The 26323-nt window shown below is 43.1% G+C and overlaps 1 long non-coding RNA gene across 1 annotated transcript in view; it reads left to right on the forward strand.

Annotated features, from left to right (window-relative positions):
- LOC310884887 overlaps positions 1 to 26323 on the forward strand; it is a 72572-nt gene that overhangs the window by 3172 nt on the left and 43077 nt on the right. Inside the window, exons 2-3 of the long non-coding RNA XR_014574444.1 lie at positions 3369 to 3492; positions 23077 to 23223. This is a non-coding gene — a long non-coding RNA (uncharacterized lncRNA). The remainder of the gene's footprint in view (positions 1 to 3368; positions 3493 to 23076; positions 23224 to 26323) is intronic.

A 26323-nucleotide genomic window follows, 5' to 3' on the forward strand; every position in this document is an offset into this window, starting at 1 on the left:
TTGACTTAGACTGGCTCCAGATCATCTCTGGAATTGGATTCTAACCTTGTAGAATACCCTTTTGATTCACTGGTTGGACTTTAAATGAAGACTACAGTACTTCCTAGATCCTCTCTCATCTGACCTCACCTGATTTGTTCCTGTTAAAAATCCATCTGTCTACATGGTTGTCTTGATTATCATTGGGAAAAATGAGAAATGGGACATCCTGTTTCACAGGCTCTTGTGTTCCAGGTGGTCTATGTTTTCTTTCTGCTCGGGATAAGATTTTAGCCCATTCACTCACCTTTTAAGTTCACATAAAGCATACAGGAAGCTAGGGAAAACAAGTTGAGCCCAATCATTTGTAAATATTTTCAAAGATTTTCAAAAACATTGTGATACCTTAATTGCCCAAAATATTTTCATGGGTATTTTAAACAATTCAGTGAGCTAGCTTTAAAATTCATACCAGGTTTGCTCATCCATGCCATTGCATGTTCACTTGTTTTACACTAGCTGTGTATCTTCAAGCTACATGTATCTCTTACCTCAGCACAAAACAGGTGCTGTACAATGCTTAAGCTTTGAACTACGTTATTTGGCATGAAAGATAGACAACAAATTGACGTTAATCCTAAGTGGAGTGTTTAACATGTATTACACTCAATGAAGAAACAAGCACTTTAAGAAGGTGATCTGTTACAACTAATGTGCTTTACTACTTCGGGTAGGCAGTGAGAATCTCTTTATGGGGTACAGGGTATTCAAACAACCATGGAGTGAATAAAAATGCAGATTTCTGACATAACGAATTCAGCATTAAGAAATAGGGAAAAGAAGAAAACTGTTTAATTTGGACTTTCCAAATGTGCAGACAAAGACGGGAATGATTTCTCCATTTCAGAAAGAATTACAGCAAATTTGCCCCTTTCCAAGGATCACTGATACCACAGGGATACACAGTTCATCCTGCAAAGACTGTTGGATAGGCATCTTTTGTGTACATCTTTTTTTTTTTTTTTCCAAGAGTCCCAGTGTGGAAATAAAGCAGCTTGGCTCAAGAGACCAGCAGGCAGAAAGCCCACAAGCATGTTTATAGCAACAGTTTTTGGCTTGTGTTTATCTAAAGGGTTCCACTTCTGCTTTAATTACTCACATTCTGTATAAATAAGTTATATTTAAAATGGGAGACTTCTCCCAGTGTAGAATGCTTTCAAGGGTGATGTAGTTTGTGAAGAAAGAGCATCAAGGAACCAAGGCAGACCGAGAAAAACAGATGATTCCTGAGCAATAATCTAGATCTATGTGCAGTTAGGAAACTTGTGCCAGGTCTTGTTAGCTGTGCAAAGACCCAGAACCAAATTCTTGGGAGTTCCCCAAGGAAATGTAAATTCTAATGAGGTCTGTAATTTCTGGTGGTGTATTTATTACCTATAAGATGTGCAGTCCTAAGATCTCTAGGTGGCTTTTTCCCAGGGCCAATGCGAGCTGCAGATGCTGTTACCTAAGGCTGTCTTATCTCTGCTTGTGATTTCTTTGTTAGAGATGCATGTGCATACACAGATGGCCTGCATATGGGCTATAAATATTTTATCTCAGGGACACATTTAAGTGGCTATGCATGTGTTAGAGATCTGCTATGCAGCAGACTGCTGAGGGAAGTAAAGAGAATCTTGTAATCATATTTTTGAAGATGAAAGGCAAAATCCAGGAGTAGGAAAGGGAAAGTCCGCCAGGGTGCCTTCACGAGGCTTGCTGTCCTTACAGCTTCCATCCCAGAGTTCCCACCACTGGCTCCATTTGACTCAGTGTCTTAAAGATGGCTTCAAGTGGCTCTTCCTTCCCCAAAACGTGCAGCTGAAGGACGTCTTTTCACCTGCCTCTTTCAAATTACTCCAAGATGTGAGGGTGACCTGGGTAAAGCCTCACCCCCAGGGCTTTCACTGCCTCCTCCTCACTGATACGTGGCACTTTATTATCTGTACGTGGAAAGGGTAACTTTACCATAGCCGGCACACCTAAGCTGGATCCAGATTTCAGTGCCATGCTCCCCTGGCGTTCCCCTGCTCCCCTTGCTGCAAGCACCCCAGGAGTGGGCAGGCTCCCTGTGCTGTGTCAGGATGTGGGGGGCTGCATGGGATGCTGCTGCTGACAGGGAGAACAGTGTGCGGTGTTCCAGGTACAGCGGTGCTTTGCCTCGCTGTTGCTGCACCATGGGGTGAGTGGGGGATTCCTTTGGGCAGGGGATTCCTCTGAGGTGCGGGCTGTACCCCACGGCTGCTGCCTCAGGGCTGCTCTGGTCTTGGATTAGCCTCACTCCTTGGGCCTGAGCTGCTGTCTTCTCTGGGAGCAGGGAAGAGCTGAGCAGGCTCCCCTGGGCAGGGTACAGGGGGAGATTTCCTCTGTGCCCTGCTGTGTGAGTGGAATGATTCATTGTGCAAAGATGCATTTTTTTATGAGTTTCAACAACGCAGTGTAATGGAGCTCTCTCCTTATCTACAATGCGTAGCAAAAAGTAATAAGTGGCAATGATTATACTGTAGAAAAAAGGAGGAGGTGAGAGCTGTTATTTTCTGGTGGGAATTACTGCTGCTTTCATTTTCAGGGAAATGGCATCTCATTTGAAATTGATGAATTCCCTTGTGTTTTCATCAAATATTTTGTAGTAGCCAGTCTTTATTACTCTGATTGTTCAGCCTCTCATTACTGATAATCAGAAAAAAATAATGTATGATATAAATATGCATAGAAATAACACAATTGGCTTCATTTTGGTGCCTGCTACCCATTTATTTGTTCCTATGCAAAAGCAAGCGCAAATGGATGTGAAGCACTACCTAATCAGCATGTAAGTCTGTGAGATCTAATGAAATAATCCACATACAAGTGAATCTAATTTTTCCCTGCTCAATACCACTGTATGCTGACTGCCTGCTATATAGTATAAATTCCTGGTGTCTAGGGAAGGTGCTGTATGAAACTACTGCCTGCTGAGCTCAGACACGCAGAGAGGGTGGCAAAGGCTGTTTCCCTGACCCAGTTTTCAGCTGGTTTAGAAAAAGCTGAAGTGCAACATGTCACTTTGAAAAGGTGGAGGGAAAAAGTCTGTTCCTCAACTGGGTTGGCCTTTTTGATCAGCAAGCAGAGGCAGAGGGAGAAAAAACACAGCACTGTGAGTGACCTAGCCCTGGCTTGAGGCTGTGAATGGGAGCCCAGTAAAACTGGCATCGAGAATGCCTGGGAGAAAAGCTTGGAAAGGACTTCTGTGGTCAGCCAGGGTGCAGGCACACGGGGGTGGCAGGAGGGAAGGTGAATCAGTGAGCTAGATTGAAGGCAAGTTTGCTCTGACTCAGAAAAAGAACTAAAAACAGTTCTTTCTGTTCTAGTCAATATATCAACGTCCTGGAAACGGTGAATGGAAACTTAGAAATAAGGAGCCGCGCACAGGGAGCTTGAAGATGCAGCTCAGGCTGATGGAGATGATTGTGTTTGGGCTCTTTGGTTAGTAAGGTGAGTCACTGGGTCACCAGAGCCTGCATAATTGTTTACATTAGTCCTCTTCTATAGATAATGTTCCTTCAGGAGTGTGTATCCACACACGCAGACATCCCACTTGACAGTCAGTTATGCTAAACAGTCGCATTAAAGAAACAAAATCAGATCTAAGCATGTGAGTGATGCCTCTGCAAATGGCTTTAGCAGACGGAAAGCAGAACTTGATGTGAAATGCTTTTTTCTGCCCCCTCTTCCTCTTCTTTCATGGTGCAAGCTTGGTATGATTGATGTGCTGCCTAAATGTAATGGGATTTGTCGTCCAGCGTGCATGTGGAGCAGGATGGTAGCCATGTGGTAATGTCATCCAACTTGACCAATCTTTCTCGTGTAAATGGTAAGGCTCTGCTGTGAAATGCCTGCAATTCCCTTACACCTAAGAAGGTTTCACCTTTTGTTGCCTAATCTTCACGTGCCTTTTTGGAGGAAGAATGGTTTATTTTCAGAAGAGAAACAAATAAGAAGTAGTGAGAGGAAACCTATGCTGAGGTCAAAATGGAGTCCCTTAGCTTTTTTTTTTTTTCCCCTCTGATACCCGGTGGTATTGGCTTTAGATATATATATGTGGTGGTTTTTGACCCTGTAGCTTTTCCCAATTCCCTGAATCTCACAAATGAGGAAAAAAATCCAGGTGCTGTATCACTTCCCTGATGCTTGTTCCATGTTCCTTTTTATTTAGATCTATTCCCTTTGTCACTGCATTTTCAGCCAACTTACTATGTTGTGCATCTCTTCTTGCCCCTGCCTCACCGGTTTACCAGTTATAGCAAAGAATCTGTGATGCCTGCTCACATCATCCACTTTTTTTAAAGAAAAATAAATCAGGAAAGACAAACTGCATTGTTAAACTGGCAAAACTGGGGAGCAGCGGGAGGGATAATGGCACAGACTTCCAAAAATAAAAGATTGACTTAGCCAAACCTCTACTGTTGACTTCAAAGAATGTAAAGCAATTAGTATTTAGAAGTTCATAGAGCCGGTCTCCATGGTTAATGAGACTTTGACTCAGTGCTATGAATGTGCAAACACATTCAGATAAGATAAGCACCCTGAACTTTTACTTAATAATGCTGAGTTTTTGAAGTTGTACTGTAGCAAGTACTGTGAGCAAACATCCTCCTGCTACTAGTTTTGTTCTGAGGTTTTATTTGTCTCATTGCTCCCTGTCTTCAGATCTCCTTTATCAGTGGCTTCTTGCCTCCTGGAGAGCAGGACTTCAGGAATGGCAAAGCACTTGAGGAAAGATGAAGAGCAATTAGAGGAACCCTGGAGGAAAAAACCCAAGAATGATCAAAAGTCTAAAAACAGCCATGACCTTTGGTGTATGGCTGAAAGAATGGTTCCTTAAATGTGAAGGGGGGAACTCTAAGGGAGACATAATGTTCTTCAGATATATGTTAGCTGCAAAAGATTGCTTTTCTCCATGTACAGTATAAATAAGAATATTAGTTAAAGGCTTAAGTCACAGGAAAGGAAGTTTTAGGAATAGTTATTTAAAAAAAAAAAAGTCCTAAGGAGGGTGAGCACTGAATTGCCTAGGGGCATGTGGACTTGCTGTCGTTGGAAGGTTTTTAGGAACACACGACTTCCAACATTTCTTGGAAAATGATGTTAATTAATACCAGTACCAAATCTGTAGGGGAGAAAATCTGATCCTTTCAAATCAGTGGGATATTATGAAGAACATTCTTATGTGGGTTTCCTCTCAAGCCCTGTCTTAAACAGAAGAATTTATTATAATAAAAACATTTTAAACAGCAAAAAGTCCTATAAAATATTTACATATTCTTTTTTGCAAAGACAGTGTTTTGAATTTTCTTCATCTGTTGGTGAAAATTGATTTTTTTCCTGAAATAGATGATGGTCTTATCCCAAGGGGAAATGTGAGTATTTTCTTTCCAGTCCTTCACACTTAGAACAGCAGTAGAATCTAAAAATTCTTGTATCTTTTTTTTGTGCTGGTAAATAAAAAACAGTGTTCAACTAAAGAGAAAAGGTCCTTCATCCTATCACATGCTGGTCATCTTCATCCAGCAAATCCAACCTCGGGCCTTAAGGGGACTTTGCTGATACAAGCAGTTCCAGTGGCTGCAGCTGTGAGCCTGCAGATGTCAATGAGCTGCTGACAAAGTTCCACCACGATGTCAATTGGCTTGAGATGGTCTGAAATCCCCCGGGGCCAAGAGAAGGGAAAAGTACTCCTCCTTCCTCCAGGCTTGTCTGTCTGTTAGCCTGGCTGTAGCGTTAGCTCCAAACATGACTGCTGGAGCTGTGGAGCTCTGAGCCTGGTTGCCTTTAGGACTGAAGTGCCTGACGGACACGCTCTGAGAACGGGCTCGGGCCCAAACTGCATGCTTCTGCCTCCTGTGGGCAGAACTGTTAAGTGATCTCTGTCATAAAAAGTGTTAGTCGTGAATGGTAGATGGATCTTATATAAAACATTTTTAATATCTTTATTGATTGCTTTTAAATCCTCCTGAGCTGAGACTTACTGATGCATTGGAAAGTCAGCCAGCAGCTACCTGCTGCAGGGGAGAAGCAGTGAAGTTGCTCGTTTGCTTGTGTTCACAAAATCAGATGTACCAAGTTGTTTTCATCTGAGTTTCTCAAAGCAAGAAAGAAAATGCTGTAAAGTATTCACAGAATCATAGGATGGTTTGGGCTCTTAATCATGAATAAGATTAGTGAGAGCAAGTTCTGCTCTGCAGCGCTGGGAGTATGCAAAGAACAGGGTGACTCCACATAGGCATCTTCCTTTAATGTCCACTCTGAGGACGCTGTTTCTGAATCCTTGTCCTCCAGACTGTATGGGGTGCACCCCACTGTTGTGCTGGGACAAGTAGGTGGTGTTTAGTCTGGAGAAGCAGAGCCCTAGGCAGCGGCTTGGCAAAGGAGGAGCTGCCTCCAGCCGCGAGCAGGGCCGGTGAGCAGCTGGCGGGGGGCTCTTCTACCGTCTCCTCCTGTTGGCTCCCTCATGGTTCCTACTCCAGATGCAGTTTACTGTAGTTGTTGCCTGTTGCTCTGTGGCAGAAAGCCAGCTACTGAATTAGCCACAACGTAAAGAAATGGCATTTGGCTGGCCAGTGTTCGTGTGGTGATGCATGAGCTACAGGCCCTGGCCTGGAGCTGAAACCCAACATCTGGCATCGACTTCCTGATGAGAGTGGAACGCGCCGAGAAAAACAGATCAAGTATTTCGAATCTACCCCGTGAAGGGAAAACATTATCTGCCTGACCATGGCAAAGAGGCTCTAAGGATGTAACCCTTGGCAAAGCAAGCTATGTTTGTGCGTGGTCTTGATGAAGTACTTAGCTTCAATTAGAGTCGTGGGCAATGCTGGAGGCCAAAGTGGAGTGTGGATCCAAATTTTACAAATCATCCTAGGGATCATTTCTGGGATGGGCATGGGCAAGACCATGACACTAATTATTTCTGACCTTTAGAGAAAAAGAAATTGAAATCTAGCTGTGGAAACAGTGTAACATCCGAAACTTGGCCCGCCCTGTTGCTAAAATTCATTTTATTGAGGGCTTCAAAGAAAGTGGTGCTGGCTGATGGATGATAGGCCTTCAGATATTGCAGTACAAACATGAAAGGAGGGCTGGTCCATTTCCTGTAGAAATGGCTTTGCTTTGTGTTCAGCTGGTGAACATGCCTTGCTTCAGTCGGGGGAGCTGGGACGACCGAGGGGCAGCCCCATGCTGAGAAGAACACAGACATCGACTGACTGCCACGGTGCTGCTGGAGGACCTAGGAAAAAAGGCTGGAAAGGACTTTCAGGGTCATGTCTTGGCTCTGCCTCTCAGGCAACCACATAGTAATGGCATTCGTAAGTGCATCAAGATGGATTGTTTCAAGTCAAGACCGAGTCCCGCTGCTGCTGGGAGGAGGCTGTTCCACAACCTCATTTCTGTGGTGGTTGAAATCCTTCTCATTTCCATCCTTATCATATTACTGACCTGCTTATGGCCATTTATTAATGAAAGCTGTGAGCAAGGCTGTTAAACTTTTACATCAAGATATTCTTATGCCAACAGCCCTTTTTTACCTAGTTTTCTTCCTTCCTAACATTCACACTCATGAATGCCACTGCAAATATTATGCCAGCATGTTATTTTCACGGAATCACAGAATCATCTAGGTTGGAAGAGACCTCCAAGATCACCTAGTCCACACTCTGAATTTGCCAAATGACATGCTATGGTAGATTTGGATTAATGGGAAACCAACCGCTTCCCTCTGTCTTTTCATCTGAAAGTCTTTTAACTCTCTCCTAGAATTTCCTAAAATTTGTTTCTGCTTCTTCCTCATTTACTTAGTCCATGTTTTCCACATCTGTTTGTGGTCTACTCCAGTTCATCCTTTCTGGACCATGAAGCATCTCCATCATGTTCTTTTAGCATTTGTTTGCCAAACCAAACTCCCCCAGTGTGAAGTCACTTGTTTGCACCCTTTTCTCGATTCACCTTCCAGGCTCCTCTGGGATGGGTGATACCTTTTCTCTGTAAGATGGTCTTCTGCTCAGTAAAGATTTTGGGGATGGGAAATATTGCTAGAAGGTACAGGTTTGTGGTGTTTTTTTTTTGTTTTTTTTTTTTTTTCCAAAGCATCTTTTACAAATTCTAGCAGATTTTTCCAAGCTGTGTATTTCAAAACTGGAATATTCCTTTGGCACCAAAGGTAGGATCTTATGATGTTCTCTGCCAGCTTTGGTCTCTTGATACATTCTGGAGTTCACTGACATGGATTTACTTCTAGAGCCCTTGCCCTCTCTTAAATCAAGTTGGAGTAGTTTTGTTTCTAAGCCTGAGGGAAAATTGCTTTATTGTTTCTAGTTTCAAATCTTATTTGTAATCCCCAGAATATCCTATGGATATCCTGGAGTTTCTCTGAATAAAGTGTTTTCTTTTGATGATTTTCTTAGAAACGCAGATGCTTTCTCAGTATTTCTCTGAGGTATTCCCTCCAATATTTGATTATCCTTGTTAAGGAGGGCGCCATGCTTCTGCTATAGGCCTTTATGAATAAAAGTATGTTATTCATGAGGAGAAATTCCAAATGCCAGAACATTCCTATATAGCAGAAGATCCCTGAGAGACAGATACAGAGACAGATACAAATTGAGAAGAACGAGTGTGATCCATGCTCACGCAGTGGGGATGAGAGCAGGATGTTTTATTTTATGGCACCACGTCATAAAAGCCCTTCCATCCTATCACATCTGCCACCTCCTTGTGAGCCTGCGTGCAGGAAATCTGCCCCACGCCGGAGTGGGAGGCATGTCCATGGGGAAGGAAAGGGAGAACATAGTCTGGTGTCATCTGTGCCCGCCCCACTGCCATGGTATAGAGGAGGTACAGGAAGGGAGCAGGCCACAGAGGGGAGCAGCAGGACCTGGTGGTAGAAGACTAGTGTCAGATGATTCTGATGCTGTAGTATTTCCAGCACCTCACTGTTCCTACGGCGTAGTGCTGTGGCATCCTTGCACCACTGTTGCCGTGTAGTCTGTGCACCATATTGCACAGCTGCGGAAATCAGATCCAAAATCTGTTAAAGCTCATGAGTGATCATCCTTGGGAGCCCCTCAGCTGCCTAAAGGTTACTCTCACTGCTCGGTCTCTGCTGCAAGATTCAGGGACATACTGTCTTACTTGTTCTGATCCTGGCCTGGGTTGGTTGTGCAAATATTAACATTGGCTTTTCCCTTTCACAGCCTGCCTCCTCATATGGTAAGAGACCACATGTGTGAATAATGTGACAGGCATTTCTTTTGGTGGGGTTGGAAAATGCAACTTTCCTAGAGTTAGATCCGGAATTGGCAAGAGTCACTGCTGCCACTCAGTTTTTGGCCTCAGCAGAAGGAGCAGCAACCCCTTTTCATTAGCAGGCATCTGGGGCAGATAAAAGGCCTTCTGAAGTCGATGGGCACCGGAGAATTGCATCTGACAGTGTTTGCTTCGGAGTAATGAGGCACTCGGTGCTGAACAAGAGGTTCCCTCTGAGGGCAGAGCAGCCACTGGGATGCTCTTGGCCATGTGTGCTTCGGGCAGACTTTGGTGGCTTCTTGGAGGTGGCCGTGGTGTGGCTGATGGTGGCAGGCAGCATGTCAGCAGGGGTCCCCTGCTAAGCTGGGGGGGCTGTGATGCCTTTCTGGGTGTTAGCCCGACAAGAGGGGACTGCCATGGCCACACCAATTAAAAACTTTGGCAAAGTGGAAGCACGGTTGATTAATACTATTTAAAAAAGGGGGCAAAAAGCATAGGACTACTGTGTTCAGGGTTATGGAACAAATCTTAATATATTAACCCAAATCTAATTGCAACCCTCTTTTTACAGGCTGGTTAGAGCTTATTGAAAATAAAATTAAAACAGCTCTGATTTTGGCTCAAACATAAAGCTAAAATACTGAAATAGCATGAAAAGACATTTTTTTTAGTAGTAATTTCTGACCGCATGAAAATAAGGAAGTACTACAAATCTTTCAAGAAAGTTGACTTTATGAGATTTCCAGCATCATTTCCAGATTAAACAGATTTGGCTCAGAGTTTAAACTCTTTTAGGCTCATCTGAACCAAACACGTTTTCTGAGATTTATGTCAGTCCGGACTCCACTCCCTTATATGAGTTTCACTGCAGATTTTTGAAAGCTCTATTTATGGGTATATTTAGGGGAACTGTGCAAATCATGCAGGAGGTAGCCTGAATCTCAAAAACCTGGATTCTGCTTTCAGCAGTGAACCTAGGATCACCGGCCAGTTCAATAAGGGTCTAACAAACTCTGGACAGACTTCTGTGGAAAAGGGGTCCAGGTTGGATTTTCATTTTGACTTCACTCTGTTTAGAGGAGAGGGAGTCTTGAGGAATGAGAGTGCTGCTGTGCGATTTCTTGCTGTCCTGCAGGATGCTTTGATTTTATGCTGGCTGTCTAAAAGCTATTAGGTATTCAGTTGCTACTGATTTTAACGAGAGGTAAGGAAAACCTGGTGAGGGTCAGCTTGTTGCTTTGAGCTGGCTGAATACTGATTTGTGGTAATGCCAGAGTTGAAGCTGAGCTTTGCTGAGCCTGCTGGGACCATCTTACGAGAGCATCTGCAGTCTGCATTAGAGTTTCTGTGCGCAGAGACACAATTTTAGATTAAGGCTGATCAAAAAGGCTGTGAGATGATCTCACATGTAGGAATAAGGTTAAGGGAACTGAAGCCAGAGTAAGATACCACCTCAGCCTGAGGTCTGCATGCAGTATGTGTGCAGTATGTCGCTTTGGTACACCAGGGTAGTGGTAAAGGTTGGGAAGTGCTTCCCTCCCACTAGGATTAGTAGGGCCGTTTAAGGATTTGGGTATTGTTCTGAAGAAAAATCGCTTGAATTCATGCCAGCTGTTACAGGGAGATTTTTTTTTTTGTGGTTATTTGATTCTTGATTATATGCAGGGTCAGAATCATCATGTTTTCTCCAGGAAATCAAAATACTTCTACTTTAATGGCTACTGTACTTCTGTGTCTCAGCTTTCTACAAATTCATTTGGATGTAAATGCGCTGAGGTCCCATTATGTAACGGATGCATTTAGCTCACCGAATGCAGAGTTCAGCATCCATTTTGTTCTTTGAGCAATTTTCTGGACTACAACGAAGGAGATGAAAACACTGGGTTTCTTATGACTACTGATCTTCCTCTGCTTCCTTTCATGCTACCCTTTACAAGGGTCAGCTGAAACTGGACAGTACGTTTTGCTCATTTTGTAAGAAAAAAGATAAGTGAAGGCGCTAACAATTTAAAGCAGCAAATCCTTGCAAAATGCAACTGCCCTGATTCAGAAAAGGCTTTTACCATAGTGCCCGTCTTATGCTTACCAGATTGGTGGCTTGGGCTCTTATTTCTCTTTAAGAACAAAGTAAGGTTTATAGAGGAGATTTGGCAAAGATGTTACCCATAACAAAATCTAATCACTTTGGATATTTTTAGTATAACGAGATCCATGCTGCTCCTTTCAGAAAGATCTTTGGGCTCCCAATGGGGAGGATGTTTACAGCTCTGGACCTTCACGAGTTTAACTTGATTATTTGCAGGCAGCAGAGTCCGCTTGCTTGTATAACAGAACAACAATTGTGTAATCACCACTGTTAAGTGAAAAGTCACATGATGGGAGTTTTGTTTGAACTCAGCTGCTTCTTGTTTCTTGCTGGGTTGCCATTCTCGGGTGCGCACCCTCAAGGACAGTGAATTCAGTAATGTGAAACAGCATTTCATCTTTGTTTTTTCATGCTTTTTAACTTTGTTACGGCTTTCAAAACTTCCCAGGGAAATAGCTTCCAGTATTAGATATCTGGACTAATTACATGTTTCGGCATGGAATTGGTTTGGTGTTAATGGGTCAACAAGGGCTTTCCTAATGACTATGTTTGTCCTCAAGCATGAACAGCTTCCCTCAGATCTGTTTGCACACTTCAGCTTTTAATGGGCCACAGAGACTCAGTGCTCTCAAGAACATTGTGGATGTAACGCAGAGGACTGAACGGAGGGAGGACCAGGGGCAGCTCTCACGAGCAGACATATGTATGTGTGTATGAAAAAGCGGATTTCCTAGAGAGGAAAAAAAAAAGTCAGAATGGTCCTTAGGAATTGGGAACGTGATAGTTTCCACTCCGGGGTCAGAGGATTTGAACAGAGCACACGATTGTGTTCAGATCCCCCCCAAATCGTAATGCCTATCCTTTGTGTGATCCCAGTTCTTACATTTTATAAGCTGTTCTTTCAAACTCCAGATCTTGTGGAAATAATGGGGGGGGAAATAATTTGTTCTACATAAAAAATGGGGTAAAATAATAATTTCCTGTAGCAGGAATTTCCTATTTGACTCTTTGAAGCAGTAGTAAAAGCCATTGTTTGGGAGACAATTTGAGAGAGAGTGGTGAATGCCGAAAGGGGAATGAAATATGGTTTGTCTCAATTGTTTAAGGGTGAAAACACCAGAAGTTCAGATATTTGGGATTCAAAAGTGTTTGTTATCTAACTTGTGCCTCCTTTTTACTTCTCTCCTAGATCTAAAGTCCTGTTCTTCCTTTTTCTGTTTCTTCATTTTCCTCTTCTTACTACTTCCACTGTACTCCCCAGGGCCTGGAGGAGCTCCCTTGCCCCCTGCACCAATGTTCCTGTTAAGTGTTAGCAAGTCCTCCTGTTTTTCCTGCTCTCTTCTGTACTTTTAGTGCTATTTCTGACAGACCTGTTAGAGTATTTAATTTCTTTATTCAAGGTACCCTAAACTATATGAGGAGAGTTCAGAATGTGTGGGGATCAGTCTTACTCTGTGGCACTGCAGTAGGTGCCCTGGGATGTCTGTTGATAAATGAGAGCAAGTGATCTACTGGCACCAGCAGAGACCTGATCTCCTGAGAGATACAAATTCCCTCGTGAAGTTTGAAACTCCTGAGCTTGGCCCTCTTCCTACAGATAGGTTTAGCCTGGGAAGGCTAACTGAATCACAGATTATGCCCTGCGTGTAACTGCCCTGGCATCTCAGCATGGTAGAAGTACCACGCCGCACAGACACATCCTTCCCTTTGTTACTGACAGTGCATGACTACAACTGCAAATATTTTCCACGGTTGCTGTGCCTTTCTCCATGTGGCTGTTACATTTTTGGAGTGATGACGATAGCTACGTGTTAAGCATGAACAAGATGTCTATACTTTAACCTTTGCTATAAGCTGTTTTTGATTTTCCTTAATATAAAGCAAGTGGAGGACAACGGATCATGTTGTGCCTGATGAAATTTTCTGAGCAAATGGTTTAAAGTCCCCTGTGAACTATTTTTGCCAGGGTTACTTCAATGTAACCACAGAAGAAGGCTGAATTGGCCAGCAGTTTGAGCAACAGGTAGTGTCTGAATCCAGCTGTTGATGGGAAAGATGTTTTTCCCCTCTTCCCAAATCTTTTCCTGTAGCTCAGCCTCCACAGGGATGACTATGGAGGCAGTATTACATTGCAAGGACGTGTGTCTTGTTCTCTGACAGTTTTCCATGACTTCATAATTTATAGCATAATAAACCAAGAATCATATGTTGCATTACTCCTGGAGTGGGCAAGGCACCCAATATCAGACTGACGGAAAGCCATTTATAACTGCAAAAATGCTAAATACAAATTGCAATTTGATGTGTTTGAGAGGCTTTACCTCTGCTCCATGGTTTGTTTCTGATGTCTGAGGGATGGTATTTAATGGAATAGGGCAGCCAAGGTCAAGCTGAGACATGGATTTAATTCCTTACCTCTATAAACAAAAATCACATTCCTTGCTAAACTTCGCATGACGAGAGGGAAGAGATACAGACAGGGATTTAAGCATTGCACTCTGTTTATATTTTAAAAAAGATGGAAAATGTTCATAAAGGTGATAACCAGTTTCTCCCTGGAAATAAATGGACAAATAACCTCAGACTGAGAAGCCGAAAGTTTGACGTTGGAATGTTTGTGGACCTGTTGGATCCCCCATATTCAGTTTTTGGCTTCATCCATCAGCCTTGACTTCTGTGCCCCCCCAAAGTGTTAGCAGCCCGGGGGGATTGAAGATGCTGCAATGTTTTGGTGCAACTGGGGTTCAGATTTGATTGGTGCAGGTATGTGCCACGTATCCTAGCCAGTCTTTTGTCAGCTATGTTTACCAAACCTGGAGACATGGAAAATAGCTGTATTCTTGTTGTTGAATAGCTAGGTGGCCATTCTGCACCTAGATCACTTTCTTCTTTTTAACCCTTGGCTAATCTGTCACACTTCAGGAAGTTAGAAGGGCTCCCTGAGAACCGTGAATTTTGAGCCATCTCAGGATTTCTTCAGTGCAGGGAGCTTTCCATTATGGAGCTTGCTTGGCTGCTGTGCTCCCTTCAGATATATTCCAGCTGCTTCCCACTTCTCAGCTGATGCAGGCTCTTGATATATTCATAGTTAGGTAAAAAGCCAGCAAATCCTCCTTCTTCCCTCCCCTCTCCTCACACACATACAACTGACAGGAAAATAAGCACTAGTATTTCATCTTTAAAATCAGAGGGGGGACATGGTTTCCCTATGAAGTAGTGGAAACATTGACATCATGTTTGGAACAGCTGTTTTTTCCCCTTTCCTGTTCTAATTGCACCGAGTTTTTAAAGCCAAGGAATAAAATCTTCCCCTCTGGAGTACGAGAAGGTTCCCCATAGGCTACTGTTTGTCTGGGCTTGGGCTGACTCACGCTGTTCCTTTTGCAATTCATTGACAAATTACTAGAACCAAGGGCTGGGAACTTTGATGGCAAGGGAGAGAGCAAGGAGTTCAAGACAGTTGGTTATAGAAAATGAAGAGGAATTATTTATAGAAAGTTCAATGACTGGGTCCTTATTTCTGTATTATGTTCTTTCTTTCCACTTTAAAGGAAACAGCTCCTATAGCAAGAGTGACTCACTCAACAGATGTTGCCAGCAATGTGGGTTTGCCATTTACTTATGTTAACCTTTTATCACAGCATGGTGCAAGTGCGTGGTTCCAGATAAGACCACAGATGTGAAGGCAGAGGGAAACAGCAGGGGGTGGGAAAAACATAATTTTATAGTCAAACGTCAGTCCTGGGTGAGAAGAAGCTGAGAAGAGGCTCCTTGGTGGCTGACCTGACCTGCTGTAGTACTGAGAGGTCTGTCCTCTGTAGCAGTGTCCATATTACAACCTGAGTTGTCTTTCCTAGGCTTTGGAGTTCTGTATCTCAACAATGCGGAGGAAACTCCACCGGCACAGTGACGAGCCAGGTACACACTGTCAGCTTGCTCTTTGCTAAATATTTTTCTACCTGCAACACAGCCTGGTTGTGCTGGCACCTGCTTCCCAGCCCTGCAGAGCTCCTTGCAGGTCCCCAGAGGGTCCCTGACTCTTTCACTGGGGAGAACTTAGCCTTGTGCTAACAGAGGGGAGGGGAGAAACAGAGAAGGAGATTGTAAGGATGAGGATGGATAAGGAGGGCTCACCTTATCCATGGATATCTTATCCTGGATAAGATATCCTGGATATCCTGGATAATGAGGATAAGGAGGAGGATGAGGAAGAGATTTTTCTGGTTTCCCTTCTTTCCCCTCTCTCAGTGGGACAAAATGACCATGAAATACAGGAAAGAGCAGCAAAGGGAGTAAGGTACGATGTCTGCTCAGTCAGTCTGTGGGGAAGCCCAAAAGCGGCAAAAGGAGCCAGAGCTAAGTAAAGAAAGAAAATAAGACAGTGTTCTCTGCAGAAGACTTCAAATCCAGCTGATTTTGCTTTTAGTCTCTTGCCTGTTACACTTGCAGGTTACATTTGCATTTTCACTGTTCTGAAGTACCTGCAGACAGCATGTTCTAGACTCGGCAGTACCAGCGCTAAGCCTAAGCCACTGTTCTGTTGCTGCAGTATCCCAGTCAAACCAGTCCCAGCAAAAATCTTCCAGCAGCGGCTACAAGCTGTTCTGCAAGAAGAGCTGGCTGCTGACTGATGGTCCACTAACCATCTGAAATAGTACAAGTGCCGTGAATACACTTGCTATTGGTATGTCTATACTGCTAAACAAAAGAAGTCCAAAAATGAGGGAGGTCAGTCAAGCAAGGACTGTTGGTTGTCTGCGCTCCTTTAAATCTCGTTTGGACTCTGCTTTGGACCATTTCAGCAAGCTGAAGATTATGCAGAAACGAATGTTTCTGCATCATGTGAGGGCAGTGATGTGATTGTAGTTAAATATCCTACAGAAAAACACCTGATAAGCTTTTTAGGTCTCTGGTGCCATTAGTGTTACTTTATAGCTTAGATTTTAAGCACATCAGCATCATGTGTAGAACCAACCCCTCTGTTTTAGACAAAACGAGGAGACGTGTAAGCAGTACACAGCTTTAATCCTTGTATCCAACACATCCAAAGTTTGGGATTGTTTTTCTTTGAATTGATGGAATGGAAATTTGAATGTTCCTTTGACCGTGCCTTAGGAAAGTCTAAAGTGAGGGACTGTAAATAGCTTGAGCTGACATTTCAGCTTGGAAGTTAGGGGAAGGAATGAAGTGAAGCGGCCAGCATTAACGCTCACTTGAATCTTGAGGGGAAATTTAACATTAAAGACATTTTTTTTTCTACTGATATTGTAGTTTCTAAAGCCATATGAATTCAAAACGTACTTTTAACAAAAAACTACATGCCAACCCCTTTTCCTACCCTGTCTCTCCATTTCTTTCTTGTCCTTGAATTCCCTACAATAATCCCTGGATACAGATTGGAAATGAAGCTAGTTACTGCGGATACCACCCTGGCCCAGAAAGATGAAGTGATTTCGTAACAAAGCCTGACATGCCAAACTTGGTGTCTGCAGTTAGGAGCGTTCCTCATTGCTGTTTTGTGTGCTAGCCTGGAGTCTGTAATTAAACCTGATAGAGAGGTCACTCACGGTAGCCTGTTGTGATAGGTGGTGTTGCTCCGCTTTTTGGGGTAGCATCCTGAACAGCCTCTGCATAAGATGTTTATCATAAAAACCTCTAAAGCTAAGTGCTCTGAGGTGAACGAGGCAGGCTGAGTGGCTGAGAAAGTTCACTAGGAATGGAAAGTGGGAGAGTTGCCTACAGACCTCTTCCTTTGCATTCCCTTTCACTGCAGTATTATAAACAATCAGTAAAATTTTTAGGTTTTTGGTAGTTCTGGGAGATATTAACCTCGTTTTGTGCATAAGGCCTTGGATGATCCTTCTGTCTAGAGAGGTGCTGTCCTCAGCTGGGAAGCATTTGATTGAGCCAGGCTAGCAGAGAAGCGCCTTTGGGGAGTTAGTAAAGCTGGCAGTCAATAAAAGGAAATGTTTCATCATGTGTCTTTAGAAAATCACACTGCTTTTTCTGGTCTTTGTGCTCTTGCACAGTGGGTGAGCCCTGCTTAGCTCTCGATCGGAGTTGCTTCAGATGGCTATGACAGAATCACTGTGTGCACTCGCTTGTTTACTACATTCTTGTTCAGTGCTTTTCTTTTAGTTCCTGTTATAATATGCCCATTTTCAATGGAAAGTGACAGTTTTGCAGCCAAAGCTTTCTCAGTCGTTCTTCTGCTTGGAAGTGATAGAGGCAGTGTAATTTCGGTTGTGACATGGCAGCTGGGAGATCCAACTGCATCATGAACAGACAGCTGTAATTAACCTAGCTGTAATCCAATTAGTTAGTGCTATCCAGGCTGAAAAGCTGTAATGGCGACAGCCATAATGTTCTGCCTGGTAGCCTGAGTACATATTTAACAACTGAAATGAATTTCACTGAGGCTTTTTGCAGTATGACTGTGTGCTGTTCTCACACTTGCTAGACGTGCCCCTTAAAGCTCCCTGTGCTTCTTTTTAGAGCAGCGTTCTGAACAGCCTCTGCAAAAGACTTTCATTATGCTCTAGGTGGCAACAGCTTCAACAAGTCCCAAGCGATGGTACCAGCTTCAGCCAGGACTAAAATGTTGTGTCTCTAGCTGTATTCCATCACACCCTCTCCACTTGCAAATGTGCTTGTCTGCCAAAGGTGCAGAGGCGGCAGATGAGGTATCTCTGGCCATAGGATGCTCAGATCATGCATTCTGCTGCCAATTTTTGCTTTCTGTTGGTGAGTGCAAATACAAGAAACTTTCAGGTGAAATTCTGGCTTCAAGGAAAAGGCAATTTAAAACATTGTACTGACATGAGCGGAGCAAGGCTTTTAGGTATTTTCACCTCGTTTTCTTTTATTAAACCCAGCTAGTATGTCAGGAGTTCTGAAGTCAGGGGAGCTGTGCTCATTTATGCTTGCAAGCAACTGATTCATGTTTTCTGCTAGTTAAACTCCCTGTAAAGTTTATGTGGAGATATTTCCTTGCATTTTTTTCCTCTAGACTGTCTACTTCTCACGCACTTTCTTATCTAACTCTTTATCATCAATTTTTTTCTTTTGTCTTTTTTCCCAGTAAGTTCAGAGCAGCCTTTATTCCCAAGATGTGTACGTTCCTCCAGTTAACGTGACTTTTGGCCCTGCAAGAAAAGTTTTGGTTTTTTTAACCTTCATAATACAATTGATGTTTTTTATTAATGAAAATAAGTGTAGACTCAACATGTTGATGGTGCTTCTAAAAAATGATGTGACATAATCCCATAACTGAATGCTTTTGACATACATACCTTTATTTCAGGTAATTCTAGGCTCTAAAAAAAAAAAAAAAAGCTATTCTTGCTGTGTTGTAATGCAGTGGACTGATAAGCTCCACAGTAGCTTCCTCTTGAATGTTAATGATGTGCTGCTTGTAAGTCTTTCAGTGTCAGAGTCCAGTGCTGTCCTAGCAGCTCATCTATCATAGACCCATGAATTCAGTGACGGGTTTTATTTTCTAGCTTATTTCAGCAAACAAAACTGTTACTACATCTCTCATGAAACAAGCATACTGAGCGCTCTCGGCCCCATGGATAGTAAGTTCACTGCTGCCTTAATTATCCCTCTTGAAGTAAAAACGTGTTCCACCTGTTTGTTTTTTTTTTGGACGTGAGTGACTGGTCTTATTTTTTTATACTCCTGAGACATGTTTCTGCCATCCTGGAAATAAAGGGTGTTTTCCCTGAGTCCAGAGGTTGTCTTCCTAAAGTCTTAGCATCCCAGGGAGACTAGCATCGCCTTGGAACCAGGCTGACACAAAATAAGACATTAACAAGGCTTTGGAATCTAAGATGTTAGAGGATTGGGATTATTCCCATTATGGAAGAGGAGGATCAGTATTGACCAGGCAGATATTGCAAAGTCTTATTTTATTACTAAGTGGGACTGATATATTTATGAAAATATCAGTTGTTGGCTCTGGCAGGCTTCTGTATGCTGTTGTACCTGGAACCTGTATCCCCAGGGTGAGACGTGCAGCTGTGAAATGGTTGTGCTGCTCTTCAGGAAGAAGTGCTGTAGGCTGGATTAAAGTGTCCTCTTTCCTCATTCTGACCTACAAGCCACGCTAAAAATGACGGTCACTTTGACTTCTGAAGTCAAAAACAAAGTTCCTCTCACTGTTGCCCTCTTTGGAGAAGACCAACCATAAAAGAAAAATCAGTAAAATCTTTGGCATCCCGGAAACTGCAGTTGTGCCTGCACTTCACAGTGTTGTGTAAAGTGCTGGCTCTCGTCGAGCTTGCACGTCCTCACTGGCACAAAACAAGCAGCAGGCTAGTGAGGGTTTGAGGGTTTGTTTTCATCCCAGCCCAGGGCCCAGCTCCCGTACAGACCCAGCTCCCAGCACACCTTGGGTCGGTGCCACGTGTAGGTAGCTGCGCTGGTTGCCTTCACCACAGTAACATCTCATAAATGAGGACTTAATTCTCATGACTCTCATTGACCTTAATAGAGTTAGTGGCCTTAACTGTACATGTGGGGAGTGATGCTACAGAGAAAAAAGAATTAGCTTAAATCTAAGCTAAGAGAATACAATTGAGTGTGTTCACACAAGAAATAAAAAAATAAAAATGGTGGGCTGAAGGGGGTTGGCAGCTACTGGACAGGGATAAATTAACAAGAGCTTAGTATTTAAGAACATAGAGGCATCTACCTGGAGAAAAGAAAAAAGAAAAAAAACCTGTCTTTAGAAATTAAGTTCTGCATACTTCTGTGGGAGAAAAGCAAAACAAAACAAAACAAAAAAAACCACCCTCGTTTAAGCCAACCAAGTGGAAAAGCTTTGGAGTTTGCCCTGTAGAAAGCACAAACCCAGCTGGGTTCTTTCTGCACAAGAGAAAGCTTGGTGCAAACAAGGGGTCATGAAAATACCCACTCCATCTGTGACCTGACTTGCTCTCTGCATGCTACAACGTATTTCGAAATGCCATAAATACAAGAAGTATCTGACAAAAAAGAACTCTCTGTAAAACAATGCAAGCCTTGGATGTTGCTAATTCAAAGGGGATATGTAAATGCTCAGGCATTTGTCAGAGAGCTATGACTCTATTTAGTATTCTCTACTGGGAAATTCAGAGGATCTTGACAGCGTATTTTTTAATTAAAAAGTACTTTTTGGAAACTTTAACCTTGCACATCTCACCACAGCTGAATGTGATGTGTGTATTCTCTCAAATGAAAATAAGTGTCTTTCCAGAATCCATAACATTAACAACCTCAAGGGGTATAATTTATATCAACAGTGAGCCTCATTCTGCTTTTGCTTGCCTTGGGGAGACATCAAAAATTAATTAACTTAACCTGGAGATTACTGCATCATACTCATAGCTATAGTATGCGAATGTATTAACCAACTAGACTAACATCTGTTGTGTGGGGCTCTTTCTTCCTTTGTCTATTCTTTCCAAATAAATCTTTTTCTTTTTTTTTTTTTTTACAGTTTTCAGAGAATAAAAAGCTGCATTTTATTCCTTTTAATAGATTTTGCTTTGACTGTTTTATAAAATGAAAACCCAATGACAGCAAAACAGAACAGCAACAGCCGAAGTGCAGCTTTTCTTCTTTGTCCTTTTCTGTTTAATATTTCCTGCCTCTTCCAGTTCATGCACAGAATAGCAAAACGTACTTTTTTTTTTTTTCTTTTTTCTTCTATCTGCCACCCCTTGTGCTGCTTGTGCTAGATCAGCTGTCCACGGAGCTGTGCTGAGAGCCAGAGCAGGGGACTGAGCAGCTTGAATCAGTTTGCCTTGCAGCATGGGCATGGCTGCAGTTACTTGAAATGCCCAGGGGGCGAAGGAGGAACAATTGTTAATGTTGCCACCAGCCGTTCTCTCATAGAGAGATTTCATTCTATGGGATCATGGAAGAGATGTTTTTGTACTATCCTATACAGAGACACAGCCTAATGACGACGGCTTGCAGTAAGCTTGAAGCACAAAGTCACTGTCCTCGTGCTGAGCAGGGTTTGCACCTGCAGGACTGTGTGGCTGTCACTGCGGCTGGCCACGTGGCCACGAGGGCCGTTCACTGCCGGCATGCTTGGGTTTGTCTGTAAGGGCTGACTGCCTAAAAACCAAGGATTTAAAATCCTTCTGTTTCCAGGTGTTCAAGGTCTCAATGATCGGTAACTCATGTGAGGGCTTTACCAGGAGTTTTATCTATGATCTGAAGGAATCGTTTGCCCCAGCCTCTGTCATAGGTCATGGGCTAAGTTCGTTCATGGGGTAGCCTGAGTGAACCTCAGTCGGATCAGGAATAAGCTGACTTGTTCTCATCTTGCTTGGTGAGTGAACAGACCAGAGGAATGCGGATGGTAAGACCAGATCCCCTCTAAATGTACCTCAGTACCTTAGACCACAGAATAGCACACGTCTGTGTGGGTACCAGTAATAGCTATCACCACAGGCCAACTTGCAGCAGGATGATCTGCAGTTACCATCCACTTGTGCTCACTTAGCCCAGGCGACAAATGTTCTGGCATCGGCACTGGTGGGGGGAGCTCCGTGCTCTGCCTAGGTCCCAGCCCAGCCATCCCCAGCCTACGAGGATCCCGGATGGTTCCCATGAGCACGGCCGGGCTGTAGCAAGCGGCGCAGATCTGCTGGGAGTTGCTGAGCAGAGATCTCTGCAGGCTGATTCACCGTTTGCAGGCGATCTGTGGTTGGGTAACTGGATCTTGCTGCCGCCTGCCTTGCTGGCTGAAGCTGCTCTGGGAGTCCTTGCAGGACACCCGCGTGTCCTTTAGGGAAGATCTTCTTTAATATTAAAATAAACAGATGGCTTGGTGGTTTCTGATATCATAAGTATTCTTTCCTGTGAACTAATACTACAGTTATTAGTGGGTTTATGTCCATTCAAAGAGTTCTTTTATTCCATCCTCCTTTTTCATCCCACAGACATGCTGGTTTTCTAGTGTCTGTTCTACACGTGTAAAGAATATCGCTCTCCCTGTGGTTCTTGACAATGCGTTAAACTGTTCCTAATGTGATTTCAGGGTCATCATGTGAGGCTGGGATGTCTGTTTGGGGATATGCTGATCATACATCTGTATTAAGAACTCTGTTGACTGCTGTAGGCTGCTGGATGTTCTGAGTGCATCTTTAGGCATAAAAGCATACTGCCAACGTAAAGATAAGGTCAGGTTGTAGGTTACCATGAAACAGAGGTGTCAGGAACCCTTCCTTGCAGGCATCTCAGGAAGAAAATTGCTGGTGGGCACATTTTTTTTTCCTTCTGGACAATTGCTTGAACAGAGGGAGAAATTAGGGCTGGGGTGAGACTGATCCATGACCATCTAAATTAATGCAATTGCAGCAGATGAGGCTCTTTTTTGTTTGTTTGTTTAAAACAAAACATTAGGAAGTGCTATGGGATCGCAACACGGGCTGGACACATTGGCAGAATCTTGTCTATTGGTCTGGGAATTCTGAAAACCTTGCTGTACTACCAGACTGTAGAATCAGGATACACCCTGTATCAGGGTAAACTTATGGATTTAGGGTCTATATTTTTCTAAGCAAATTGTGGGCAGATCACTGCTCCAGATGCCAGAAGCCACTGACTGGCCATATTCCCACAGTACAGCCCGGTTTTCTGCTGTGTATGTGACTCTAACACATAGTTATTGCTTTTTGTATGTTTTTTTACAGTTCAAGATGCTGGAAGTAGTGTGTGAACTGTGCTGCAGCCCATCAAAATGGTGTTTTCTTTCTCTTTCATCTCTTACGAGCACAAAGATGCTGTATGCCTTGGAACATGCCATGAATGCATGCTGGGAGTTCCTGAAGGTGCTTAAGGTAAGGAAATCAGCCTCGTGCGGTTTTACTTATGTTACCTAGTAGGTCCTGGAACTTGGTTTTCTCAGAAGTTAGTCTTCGTGTTGTCCTGAACACTGCTCATTGGTACAGGTCAAAATCATGCATGACAGAGAGGTAACAGCTGAGTGCTACTGGCTGTAACCACCAGTGTTTGAACGCCTGCACTTACCCTGCTGTATTCAGCACTATAGACACAGCCTGTGAAACTACAGTGGAATTCCTTCACGGGAGATTTATGTTGTGCCTTGGAGTACCTTTCAGGTTTATGAGATAAAACCAGATGCTGGGTGTCTGTATGGCATAGTACAGTGGCATGCAAAGATGCTTGCCCATAGTTTAGTAGGAGGTAGCCCAATTAGCATATCATTCCACAGCCCAACTAGCATATCATTCCACTTGCATTATTTTCTTTCTCCGAGGCTGACTGACACAGCCGTACTGAGCTAGCTGGTAGATTTTGCTTGGGAAGGATGCACGGCATTGTACAAAATAATGTTCCTGTTAATCAGCACCTTGCAAAATTTTTTATTTTCTGTACTTTCTGGAGACTTGTCTTCTGTACTTGGCTGCAGCTATTGTATCACATCACTTTATAACCATCTCTCTCCAGCTGCGTTTTTCCCCAGATTGTTCTGCTTTTCAAAGCATGCTTTCAGTCACTAGTTTCTCAAGTTTGCCAGTCCTGATCTCTGCTCATAGCAGCCCACCTGCTTAGAAATGCAGCTGCCTTTAGGAATACCTGCTGCCCTCACTGGGTAACTTCCCTGCAGACAGACAGTCCTCTGGGGATCATCAGTAAGCCTCTCAAAATGTTGGAGGAATATCAGATTCTCATGCTCTCTTTTATGGAATACCCTCCTACTAGAAGGAGAAATAAACACTTCACTTACAGGCAATGTATTCATTATTTGTGCCTTCCAGGGGCTCCTTCTACTGATACCTGCCTCTGAGACGCACAAATCATTAGTTTAATTTAATACATGTGTTTTCTACTCTTCTGTTTTCAGGCAGTGAAGATGTTGGCATTTATCCAGTCAACCTCCCATTAACAGTACAGTTATTTTGCTATAGCTCTCCTGAATGCAGTATCTGTTCATTTGTTCACATATTAGATTATGGTAATGTTAAAAATATTCCTTTAACCTTGCTTCAGTCAGGACTCAGAAGAATAGTCTGCTTCATGGGTGGTGCTTCAGGCAGTTAATTAACCAAGGCATAAACGATATTATTTACCTACACTGTCTTTTTGTGTATGCCAATAATGTTTAACATTTCAAAATTAAATTGGCCAGAGGAATGGAAGAATGTGCTCAGCGGCTTATTATCCTCTAATAAGACATTCCATCGGTTCACAAATTCATACTGTTCCTGATTCTCCATCTTGCACCACTTCTAAGCCAGAGAAGTAACATGCCATGTGTTGCAGAACAGGAGATGAACAGGCACCAGCACTATCAAAAGCCCAGATGGTGGTGCTCAGGGCAGGTAGTCTGCACCTCCTGGGGCAGGGGAACACTGCCAAGTTTGTACCTTAAGAGAAAATCTCTTTTCAGTCCTAAACCTGGCAAGACTGGACATGTGATCAAGACTACAGCTGATATGTTAAAACAAATAGTAAAGCCACAGTACCATCTTTGAGAACTATTCTACTCTGACCAGTTGGAAACAGCTGGAAATAGAGCATCTGTGATTTAGCAGAAGGAAACGAAACTGTGCCTGAGCTGCTAAATGTCACGCTCACTCCCAAACAACTAGAGGCAAGCAGCAGCCCTGAAGCATGAGAGGTAATTTGCTGTCTGAAGGAAAATTCTGAAAGCAAATCAGGAAGACTTTTAGCAAAGTTTAACCCTGCAGAAAAATCTGGAGGATTTCCTTCCTGCATAGTGTGATCCTATAAAAGTTGATTGGTGTCTATATCAGACATTGGATTGTTTTGTCTCAGGGTAGGACTGCAAATTTGCCAGCCTTTAAGAATTTCCCACATTCAGTGGTCTTGTGCAGCTAAGGAACCATCATTCGTCAAGTTTACTTCACATCTTTAGAAAAGGCAAATTTGTCAGCGTGGCTTTCAGAAGTTCCAGTGGTCAGTAAAGATGTCTTAACATGGATAAAAAAGAAGCCAAACTCAATTTATTTTAAATCCTAAGATTAGACTTCTTAGAAACAAGTAGGAGATATTCCATTTCATCAGAACAACATCAACAAAAAAACAGCTGAAGTGGAGGGATGCTAGACTGCAGCCCAGGAGCACAGCGTTAAATTCCTGGTTCAGGCTGTCTCTTCTTGTGCAACCCTAGGTAAGCAGCTGCAGATCAGGAATGTATTTTGTGCTTATACATTAAGTAGGTTAATATTTCTCTCTCTGACAAAAGTGTTTGGGGAAGAGAAATGCAGTCTTTTAGGGGTAAGTGGAGGGAGTATCTTTTGCTCTTGGAATCCAGCAGTGAATTAACTATCCTTTATTCAGAATAACTGTAAAAAGTGATGAAGTTCATTGTGAAAAGGGGAAAAAATGCTCTACCAATAGTGACTGTCTTCTAAGAGACAGGCAGCATGGCAGTCTGGTCAGAAAGACATAACAATGATTGCGTCTGAGTACTACAGTAAGCACCATTTGGCCCACTTCTGAGGAACCTACAAAAAACCTCCCAGTTATATATGATATGTCGAGTGTGGCCCCAAACCAAAGGCGTCTGTACAACTGCTGACCTCATTATTTGGCATCCTCCCGGTGTCTTACTGCGGAGGCCAGTCTCCCAGAGCACGTAAACTGGGTGCCTTGCCTCATTTCCATCCATGAGACTGAAGTCTCCTTGTCTTAGCTATCACTTACAAATATCTCAGTCTCTCAGTATGTTCAAAAGAGAATTAAAGGGAGACAGAGCAGGGGGAGGAAATCCGTTTCAATTTAGAAACCATCTGGGCACCACAAATTCTGTTAGAAAAAGATCCAGGAAAAGGGAGTTTTTAAACTGAAATAAACAGTTTCTTCTTGAATATCCATTTGGAATGTGTCAGTTTAACTGAAGAGGCTTTCAGATTTCTCTCCACTTAGAGCTTGCCAAGGCCATGGGTGAAA

Source organism: Anser anser (assembly GCF_964211835.1).
Source record: "Anser anser genome assembly, chromosome: 21".
Classification (NCBI taxonomy): Eukaryota; Metazoa; Chordata; class Aves; order Anseriformes; family Anatidae; genus Anser; species Anser anser.